Source organism: Mauremys mutica, chromosome 20 (assembly GCF_020497125.1).
Source record: "Mauremys mutica isolate MM-2020 ecotype Southern chromosome 20, ASM2049712v1, whole genome shotgun sequence".
In the NCBI taxonomy this organism is placed as follows: domain Eukaryota; kingdom Metazoa; phylum Chordata; order Testudines; family Geoemydidae; genus Mauremys; species Mauremys mutica.
Genome location: NC_059091.1, coordinates 20,730,652 through 20,740,069, shown reverse-complemented (window position 1 = coordinate 20,740,069; position 9,418 = coordinate 20,730,652). Strand labels below are relative to the sequence as shown.

At 44.9% G+C, this 9,418-nt stretch overlaps 1 long non-coding RNA gene across 1 annotated transcript; it reads left to right on the top strand.

The window, feature by feature from the left end:
* The first annotated feature begins 5,506 nt into the window (after window positions 1–5,506).
* LOC123353477 lies at window positions 5,507–7,062 on the top strand. The gene is made up of 3 exons (XR_006574510.1): window positions 5,507–5,638; window positions 6,292–6,517; window positions 6,952–7,062. It is a non-coding gene; the product is annotated as an uncharacterized LOC123353477 (long non-coding RNA).
* The last annotated feature ends 2,356 nt before the right edge of the window (window positions 7,063–9,418 follow it).

Below are 9,418 nucleotides of genomic sequence, written 5' to 3'. Positions count from 1 at the left end.
TGCTAGCCGCTCACCCACTTATCTTCAGCTTGCCCCTTTAACACAGCTCTCAGTGATCTCAGCTCTTAGTAATTTCAGCTCTTTAATGATTTTAGCTAGTAGTAGGGGAGCCTCAGTGCTGGTGCACCACCAGCCCAAAGCAGATCTAATACTTAGACCTACGTATCAGTGATTTCAGCTCTGCAGCATGTAACAAGACTCCGAGTAGAGTCAAAATTAGCTTTTGCCTAGTGAGTGCTCCTTAGATCAGGGCAAGTCCCTCCGTCATAAAATGCCAAGTACAGTTCTACTGGCCTTGATTCACATAACCAGGGTAACAACGCTTTATTACTTCTGCCCCAATAACAAAGAGACTGGGGATCCTGCAGCAGCCAAAGTGACCATTTGGGCAAGCAGTCCCATCATGCTAGGCAGGGTGGTGTGCCCATGCAAATAAGATCAGCCCCTGAAGTCCTTTTCCACAGCTCACCACCAGATGTCAGAGGAGAGCTCATTATGACTCTGCTTACACTCTGGAGACCTGTGGCCTCAGTACCCGGAGAAAGACAATTTACCATACCATCTCTAAAATAGAAGCACCAACAAAACTTTCTGTACTGGGCACAACAAAACTCTCGTTTAGGGAGTGCTCTGCCCAACTATTGGTACTGACAGTGTACCTTGGACACTCCTCCATGGTACCAAATGAACCCATGGTACTGCATGAGCTCTGGTACCCTGGAGACCTGATGGTTGGGGAAGAACCGCAATCCCCATTACTTGGTACCAGGACCCCGGTATTGAGCACATCCCGGCACCCAGAATTGCTCTTGGCACCGGGCTGTATACTGCCAATACCCCAGTCAGCACCACCCTTACCCACTGATGAGTCTGACACTGGGCAGGAGGTGATTATTTCCCTGGCCCCTCATCGTGGCCCACCATCACACTACAGGGGTCCTCCCCAATTCCATCAAGCCAACCTACAATCACGGTACGGGCCCCCTGAGGTAAGCCCACCGCCCATGCCCACCTTCCTCCCTCTCCCCCGCAAGGCTATATTGTAATTCTTGGGTGACGTACACACATATGTCGCGACCGTCCCCAATGTCTCTCAGGGAGAGTCCACCACATGGTTTGCTACAGCCTGTCTGTCCAGAGCACCTGAACCAGGGCAGGAGGAAGCTTTTTCAGAACAGGAAAAAGAACCCAAAGAGGAAGCTACCCCTCCAGCACACTTCTCCTTATCTCTACCAGATGAGGCTGTGCTACCCATCCCTCATCACTAGGGGAAGATTTTAAGAACTTTCTGGATCTTAACAAGGGGATGGCAGACAAACTGCAGATTCCCCTACAGGAAGTGAGAGATACACATCATAAGTTGGTGGAAATTCTGCACACCACCTTGTCATCTAGAATTGCCCTCCCAATTAATGAGGTGATTCTAGACCCTACTAGTCATCTGGCAGACACCAGCCTCCATTGCACCAACCAGCAACAGAGTGTAAAAAAACAAAAACAACAAAACCCCTACATCTCTGCCCAAAGAGGCAGACTTTGTTTTCAACATCCGCAACCCAACTCCATCATAGTGGATTGTGGTTAAGGCATGAAGTAAGCAACATAATGCCAAGTCAACTCCATTCGATCAGGCTTGGCAAGATGATGTATTCATTGACATTACTGTTTAGAATCATGAATTACCAAACTGTAATGGACAAATACAATTTTATTAATTATGGGAAACCCAATGTGTTTCTGGAACATTACTGGAGACACAAAAAGAACAGATTCAGACCATTCTTAGGGATGGTCAGTTAATAGCCAGACTGGTCCTAGAGACAGCACTGGGTGTAGCTGTTACAGCTGCCCGCCCAGTCTCCATGACTGTGGTACTGAGGCGGGTTGTGGGGTTTCTTTTTGGCTACACCTCTCTAGATTGCCCAAAGAGATACACACTTCCAGTTTGAAGGGCCAAACTCTTTGCCAAGAAGACAGATTTTCTCTCCACGTCCTGAAGGATTCTCAGACCACGTTACACTCTTTAGGAATCTAGACGGTGGGACAGAAGAGAAGATATACCTCTCAACCACACCACAGGTCACAATCTTCTCAATACTCACCATCTCAGTGCTGTTATGAGCCACAGTGTAAGAGGACCAGGGCTCAAAAGTGGGAACAGTCTGCAGCCCAGTCTTTGACCTCTCAAACTGCCTCTTATAAGCACTTTTGATGAGCTGGTCAAGGGCTTACACGATGATACCTTACAACATCTATATACCTGTCACGCCACTCAGAAGTCACCTTGCCCTACTTCACAGCAGTTAGGACCAGCTCTAGAGCAAGGAGATTGATTTCTAGCCCTGAGCCTACAAGCCTATTTCTGTATCTCAATACAACCATCATACAGGAGATTTCCTACTGCTTACCGTTGTGGCAGGATCATTATCAGTACAGACTACTCCACACAGGATATTCTCCAAGGTTCTCTTCACTGTAGTGGCATATTAACCCCAGTACAGTGTCTGGACTTTATCATCACCAACTTTGATGCAGTACAAGCAAGAGCATTCCTCTCGCTACCCACATTCACCACCCTGGGACATGTCTCCCTAATACGCTGGGAAGCTCACCTACATAACCACAAGGTTCAGGACAAATGGCCTTCCACAGAAATGACCTTCCATATCACTCTTTTGGGGCTAAGGGCTGTCAGGAATGCCTGTGCACACTTTCTGTTTTCATGAAAAACAACTCACAAAAGTCATGATGGATTTAATATGACCTGTATGTTTTGTATAAATCGCCAGGGGGCTGCCAGATCTCCCTCCCTATACAAGACAGCACTCAAACTTTGGAATCGATGCATCCATCACAACGTGCTCATCTCAGCTGTCTATCTACCAGGGATACAGAATGTGACAGAGGGCAGTCTCAGTCAGAATTTTGTCACGACAATGAGTGTGTACTGAACTCAGAGGTGCTTCAAGATATATCCGCCCTTTGGGGAACCCTGGCTATGGATCTCTTTACTACTTAGTGGAACAAGAAAGGTCCTTGTTACTGCTCCAGGGCCAGCCTGGGGAAACATTCACTGGCAGTTGCCCTCATCTTCCCATGGGACGGGGCCCACTTGTATATCTTTTCCCAGTTTCCTACTCTAGCCAAGATTCTGTTGAAAGTTCAATGAGACAAAGCGAGAGTTATTCTGATTGCCCCTCTTGACCATGACAAGTCTGGCTTCCTTACCTAACACAGATGGTAATATGCCCTCCTGTTTCTCTTCAGCCCATTCCTCACCCACTCTCTCAAAACAATGGGCTGACCCTTCATCCCAACCTGCGGGTCCTCCGCCTCCAGGCTTAGCTCCTTCTTAGTTCCAAGGCGTAGAGGAAGAATGCTCTGATAAGCTGAAAGATGTGTTGCAATGCAACCAGAAGTCGACCACTCGACATACTTACCTACAAAATGGAAACGACTCCAAGTTTGTGTCATTCCAAACACAGAGACCCAACCTCATCTTTCCTCCCTCTCATTTTGCACTACATTTTAAACTCTGTCTCAGCTCCCTTAAGGTTCATCTCTCAGCGAAAAACATCCTCCCACTTGGTGTTTGCTCACCCACGAATGTGTAGATTCTTTAAGGGCATTGGGAATCTCTTCCCACATGTGACACCACCCGCTCCAGCCCCTGGGACTTTAACTTAGTTCTCAGGGCTTTGGCTAGACCTCCCTCTGAGTCCAGGGCAACTTGTCCTCTCTTACACCTGTCCATGAAGACAGCACTTCTAATTGCCATCACCTCAACTAGGTACATAGGAGAAATAGTGGCCTGATGTCACACCCACCATTCACGGCCTTTTTTTTATTTTTTAAAGACAAAGTAACTCTAAGGCCATATCCCAATTTTTCCTTACTGTCTCTGCACGTTATACATGAATCAACAGATCCATCTCCCTGTTTTTTCCAAAAAACACATTGTGACAACTGGGACACAATTGCGCATAAGCTAGATATTAGAAGGACATTGACATTCTACCTGGACATGATGAAGGACTTCAGGAAATTCCCTAAACTCTTCCTTTCATCCACAGAAAGATCCAAAAGCTCTGTGATATCTGCTCAAAGATTATCCAAATGGGTCTCTAGTTGCATTAATCACTTATCAAGGGCGCAATTTGTTTCCGTCCAGAGTCCATACACACTCCACGAGGTCAGTTTCTACCTCAATCACATTCCATAGGGATACCCCTATCTCAGCAATCTATAGAGCAATGACTTGGGCCTCTGCCCATACTTTTGCAGAACATTATGCGATCACTGAAGATTTGGCTGCTGACACCATCTTCGACTCCGCAGTACTCTCTGGGGTAAAAGACTCCACTCCGAAGTCCCAGGCTCCAGAGGTGGGTACTGCTTGGGAGTCACCTACCGTGGAGCACCCATAGGGACACTACTCGAAGAAGAAGAGGAAGTTACTCACCTTGTGCAGTAATGATGGTTCTTCGAGATGTGTGTCCCTACGGGTGCTCCACAACCTGTCTTCCTCCCCTCTACTTCAGAGTTCTCTATAGGGCTCTGCAGTAGAGAAGGAAGTGAGGGGGGTTCGCCCGTGCAGTGCTAAATAGCCTTGAGGCTGATTAGAGGCACAGGGGTGCACATATACCTACCGTGGAGCACCCATAGGGACACACATCTCGAAGAACCACCATTACTGCACAAGGTGAGTAACTTCCTCATTTTTATCAGTAAATGTCACACTGATTTCACCATACACACACAAACCAATGGACAGATATTTCTGTTGACAATAATCAAAATTTACAGATAGGCAAAGTAAGAAAAATGTGGCATGAGAACTCCTTAGAGTTTGTTTTAAGGATTTCTACTTTGTAAATTATAATGTGTGATGCTGACAATTTGTTTTTTAACTGTTATAATGCTTTAACTTTTTTTAAATCTCAATATCCACTGTAATTAAATAACTATTGTCTGATACCTCCCCCATTATCTGACGTGCCCATAATTTCCTACAACTGTGAAAATTTAAATGGATAAAAATAGAAAAAATGCTTACAAACAAAAATATTATCTGTTAAAATAATAAAAAAAAAATTCTGCCAAGCATAATTTTCCACTAATAGCCACTGCAGAAGTCAAGATGCCAGCTCTGATGTTGCCCCAATCTGGTATGGATGGGGATGATCCGATGTTCCTAAAAATTGACTTCTATCAACCATGATAAAAGCAAAGTGAACAGAGGGCAAAGTAAGCTCTGGTGCCACTTCCGTGATTGTCATGATTGGGAGGTGCATTAATCTGAGTGCTCGAACTATAGGGATTAGCTTCAATAAGAGGTTCATTTGCTTATTCGAGGGCTAAATTTGACCCTAGGTCTCTGTACTAAAGCTGCAGGAGAACATCTGGGATTCCACTTTTTCCTAATCCTGTTATCTCTTTCCCCTGCACTCGGTATCCCCCTCTCCAACTTCTGATGTGTGGCATCTTTCTTTCTTTTTTCCCCAGGAACTGATGAAAATCCAGAAGGAAAAACATGTGTGTTCATCAGCTATGCAAAATGTCGTGTGGCTCTGAAACTGGATCTTAATGACTATTTAATCTGGGGCCTCAGAAGTGATTTGTGGGCCTTGACAGCCAAGTAAGTAGGCCCTTGACCTGGGCCTTGAATCTCTGCATGTTGATGGGGAGAATGCTGTGGCAGGAAGTTGTAGTTTGTGAATCATTTCACCTTAACCAGCACAAACAATAGTTAAAGGTCACTGTTTTCAGTTTGCTTCAAGGATTATTGGCTCAGAGCCATTTCTGAATTGCATTGGCCTGAATTTGTATAAATAACTTCAGTTGAACAGGTGGAAATATATTTCTTTTGGGGGACAATATATAAATAAGCTTAGAATGGGAAGGTGCCACCAGTTCAGTGGCACAGCCTAGGCTGATCCTGTGGAAACCAAGGTTGTATTTAGGTGTCTGATTAGAACTGATCAGTCAGTGAGTGAGAGGAGAATAGGGGCAGGTCAGGACATCTGAGCAATAGTCCATCCTAATCGGACCAGTTGAATGTGGATCATTGCTTGCTGGGACTTGTAGTCTCCATGGGACTTGTAGTCTCCTGAATTAAAGATGATACCGGATGCAATCTGTTCTGATTCTGTACAAGTCAGGTGTGGTCTTTGGGATCCTGCAAATAGAGTAGGCCTGGCAATCCCTGAAGAACTCAACAGACAGGTAGGTCAGTGAGTAGTGAGTGAAACCCGGAATCAAAGGCACAAATCTTCTTCTTGTCCCTTCCAGTATCTCCTATGTCATTGGCAAAGACACGTGGATTGAGAAGTGGCCAAGTGAGCACAAAAGCCAGGAGGCAGATTTCAAGAACCTGTGCATAGAATATCTGGAGTTCTCCCAAGCCATCATGATATTCAGCTGCCCACAGTCAACACAGAAATGGCCATCGCAGTGGCCTGAACGGGATAGTTTGAGCTGAGCTGGAGCATAATGCTCAGGCCAAAACACATTCACTGTGAGTTGTGATACTGCAGACACTTTGCAATATCCCCTGCCCTGCTTGGGGCTTCTCTCTTTGCTTTCTTATTGTTTTTCTATATGTATTCTGTTACCAAAAAAAACCTTACGTAAATGCAGAGTTAAGGTCACTTGGTGATATGTTGTCCCCTTGCAGAACGCTGAGTTGAGCAAAACTCAAACTTCTGAAAACCAGGAAATGCAGAGTTAAGGTTGGCCATGCAACCTTAACTCTGCCCTCTTTCAATAATGCCTCAAGACACGCTGTTAACACACATACCTTTACTGTGCCAACCACATAGAAATGTACAAGCCCTTCATCACCTTTTGCAGCCCATTCACTCTCACCCATGGAATTCCATTGAACACTGTTAAAGGACAAAAACAAAAACAAAAAATTGTTGCCCACACCCCCTTCCCTCTGTTTTCCAGGAGCTGGCAGTGGCCAATGGGAATTATTTGGACAGAGTCCAGGTGCAGTCAGTGTGTTAGGTGTACCTGCACTAAATGGTGGAGGCAGTAGTTGGGCCTGCTGAGTAAAGGTAAGTCTGTGATATGAGGACATGTGGATTACTTTGAGGTGTGTGACAGAACTATGATTACGATATGAGGAGATCTATGTTTTGCATCCTCCAAAGTGTGTGAGCAAAGGGAAAGTGCTGCATGTGTACTTTCAGGATCTAGTATGCATCATTTCCGTGCAGAATTGTATATGTTATGCAGTTAGCAGAGCCTGGGGGCTTTATTGCAAGAGGTATTGTCAGTAGCGAGCTGGGATATGAGAGCAGCCTAAGCTTTTATTATCTACATGAGCTCCTGATGAAGTGAGTGTGGTCAGTGTCAGGTGTAGCTTTATTGAATCATAGAATCATAGAATCATAGAATTCAAGATCAGAAGGGACCATTATGATCATCTAGTCTGATCTCCTGCAAGATGCAGGCCACATAAGCCGATCCACCCACTCCTTAAGCAAGCGACCCCTGCCCCATGCTTCGGAGGAAGGCGAAAAACCTCCAGGGCCACTGCTGATCTACCCTGGAGGAAAATTCCTTCCCGACCCCAAATATGGCGGTCAGCTGAACCCCGAGCATGCGGGCAAGACTCTCCAGCCATACCCTCTGGAAAAAGGCTAACAATATCCTATCATTGACCCATTGTACTAATTACCAGTGTGGCACTTAATTGACCTATTGACTAAGCCCGTTATCCTATCATACCATCTCCTCCATAAACTTATCTAGCTTAATCTTAAAGTCATGGAGGTCCTTCGCCCCCACTGTTTCCTTTGGTAGGCTGTTCCAGAATTGCACTCCTCTGATGGTTAGAAACCTTCGTCTAATTTCAAGCCTAAATTTCCTGACTGACAATTTATATCCGTTTGTCCTCGTGTCCACATTAGCACTGAGCTGAAATAATTCCTCTCCTTCCCTGGTATTTATCCCTCTGATATATTTAAAGAGTGCAATCATATCTCCTCTTATCCTTCTTTTGGTTAAGGAAAACAAACCAAGCTCCTCAAGTCTCCTTTCATACGACAGGCTTTCCATTCCTCGGATCATTCTAGTGGCCCTTCTTTGTACCCGTTCCAGTTTGAATTAATCCTTCTTAAACATGGGAGACCAAAACTGCACACAGTACTCCAAATGAGGTCTCACCAACGCCTTATATAACGGGACTAGCACCTCCTTATTTCTACTAGAAATACCTCGCCTAATGCATCCCATTAGCTTTTTTAACGGCCACATCACATTGCCTACTCATAGTCATCCTACGATCAACCAGGACTCCTAGGTCCTTCTCCTCCTCCGTTACTTCCAACTGGTGCGTCCCCAGCTTATAACTAAAGTTCTTGTTAGTCATCCCTAAATGCATAACCTTACACTTCTCACTAATGAATTTCATCCTGTTACTAATACTCCAGTTTACAAGGTCATCCAAATCTCCCTGGAGGATATCACGATCCTTTTCCGAATTTGCAATACCTCCCAACTTGGTGTCATCCGCAAACTTTATCAGCCCACTCCTACTCTTGGTTCCCAGGTCAGCGATAAATAGATTGAATAAAATCGGACCCAAAACCGAACCTTGAGGAACTCCACTGGTAACCCCCCTCCAACCTGACAGTTCCCCCTTCAATATGACCCTCTGCAGTCTCCCCTTTAACCAGCTCCTTATCCACCTCTGGATTTTCATTTCGATCCCCATTTTTTCCAATTTAACCAGTAATTCCTCATGCGGTACCATATCAAACGCCTTACTGAAATCAAGATATATTAGATCCACCGCATTTCCCTTGTCTAAAAAATCTGTTACTTTCTCAAAGAAGGAGATCAGGTTGGTTTGGCATGATCTACCTTTCGTAAATCCATGCTGTAATTTGTCCCAGTTGCCATCGGCCTCATGCTCCGTAACCACTCTCTCCTTTAAAATTTTTCCCATGATTTTGCATACTACAGATGTTAAACTAACAGGCCTGTGGTTACCCGGGTCACTTTTTTTCCACTTCTTGAATATAGGAACTATATTAGCTAATCTCCAGTCAAGCGGTACAACCCCCGAGTTTAGAGATTTATTAAAAATCATCGCTAACGGGCTTGCAATTTCACTCGCCAATTCCCTTAATATTCTAGGATGAAGATTATCCGGGCCCCCCGATTTACTTCCGTTTAGCTGTTCAAGTTTGGCTTCTACCTCAGATACCGTAATGTCTACCCCCATATCTTCATTCCCATCAGTCCCTCTATCACTATTCCTTAGCCCTTCATTAGCCTCATTAAAGACCGAGGCAAAATATTCGTTTAGATATTGTGCCATTCCAAGATTATCCCTAATCTCCACTCCGTTTAAAGTTTTAAGCGGTCCCACTTCTTCCTTCTTGGTTTTCTTCCTATTTATATG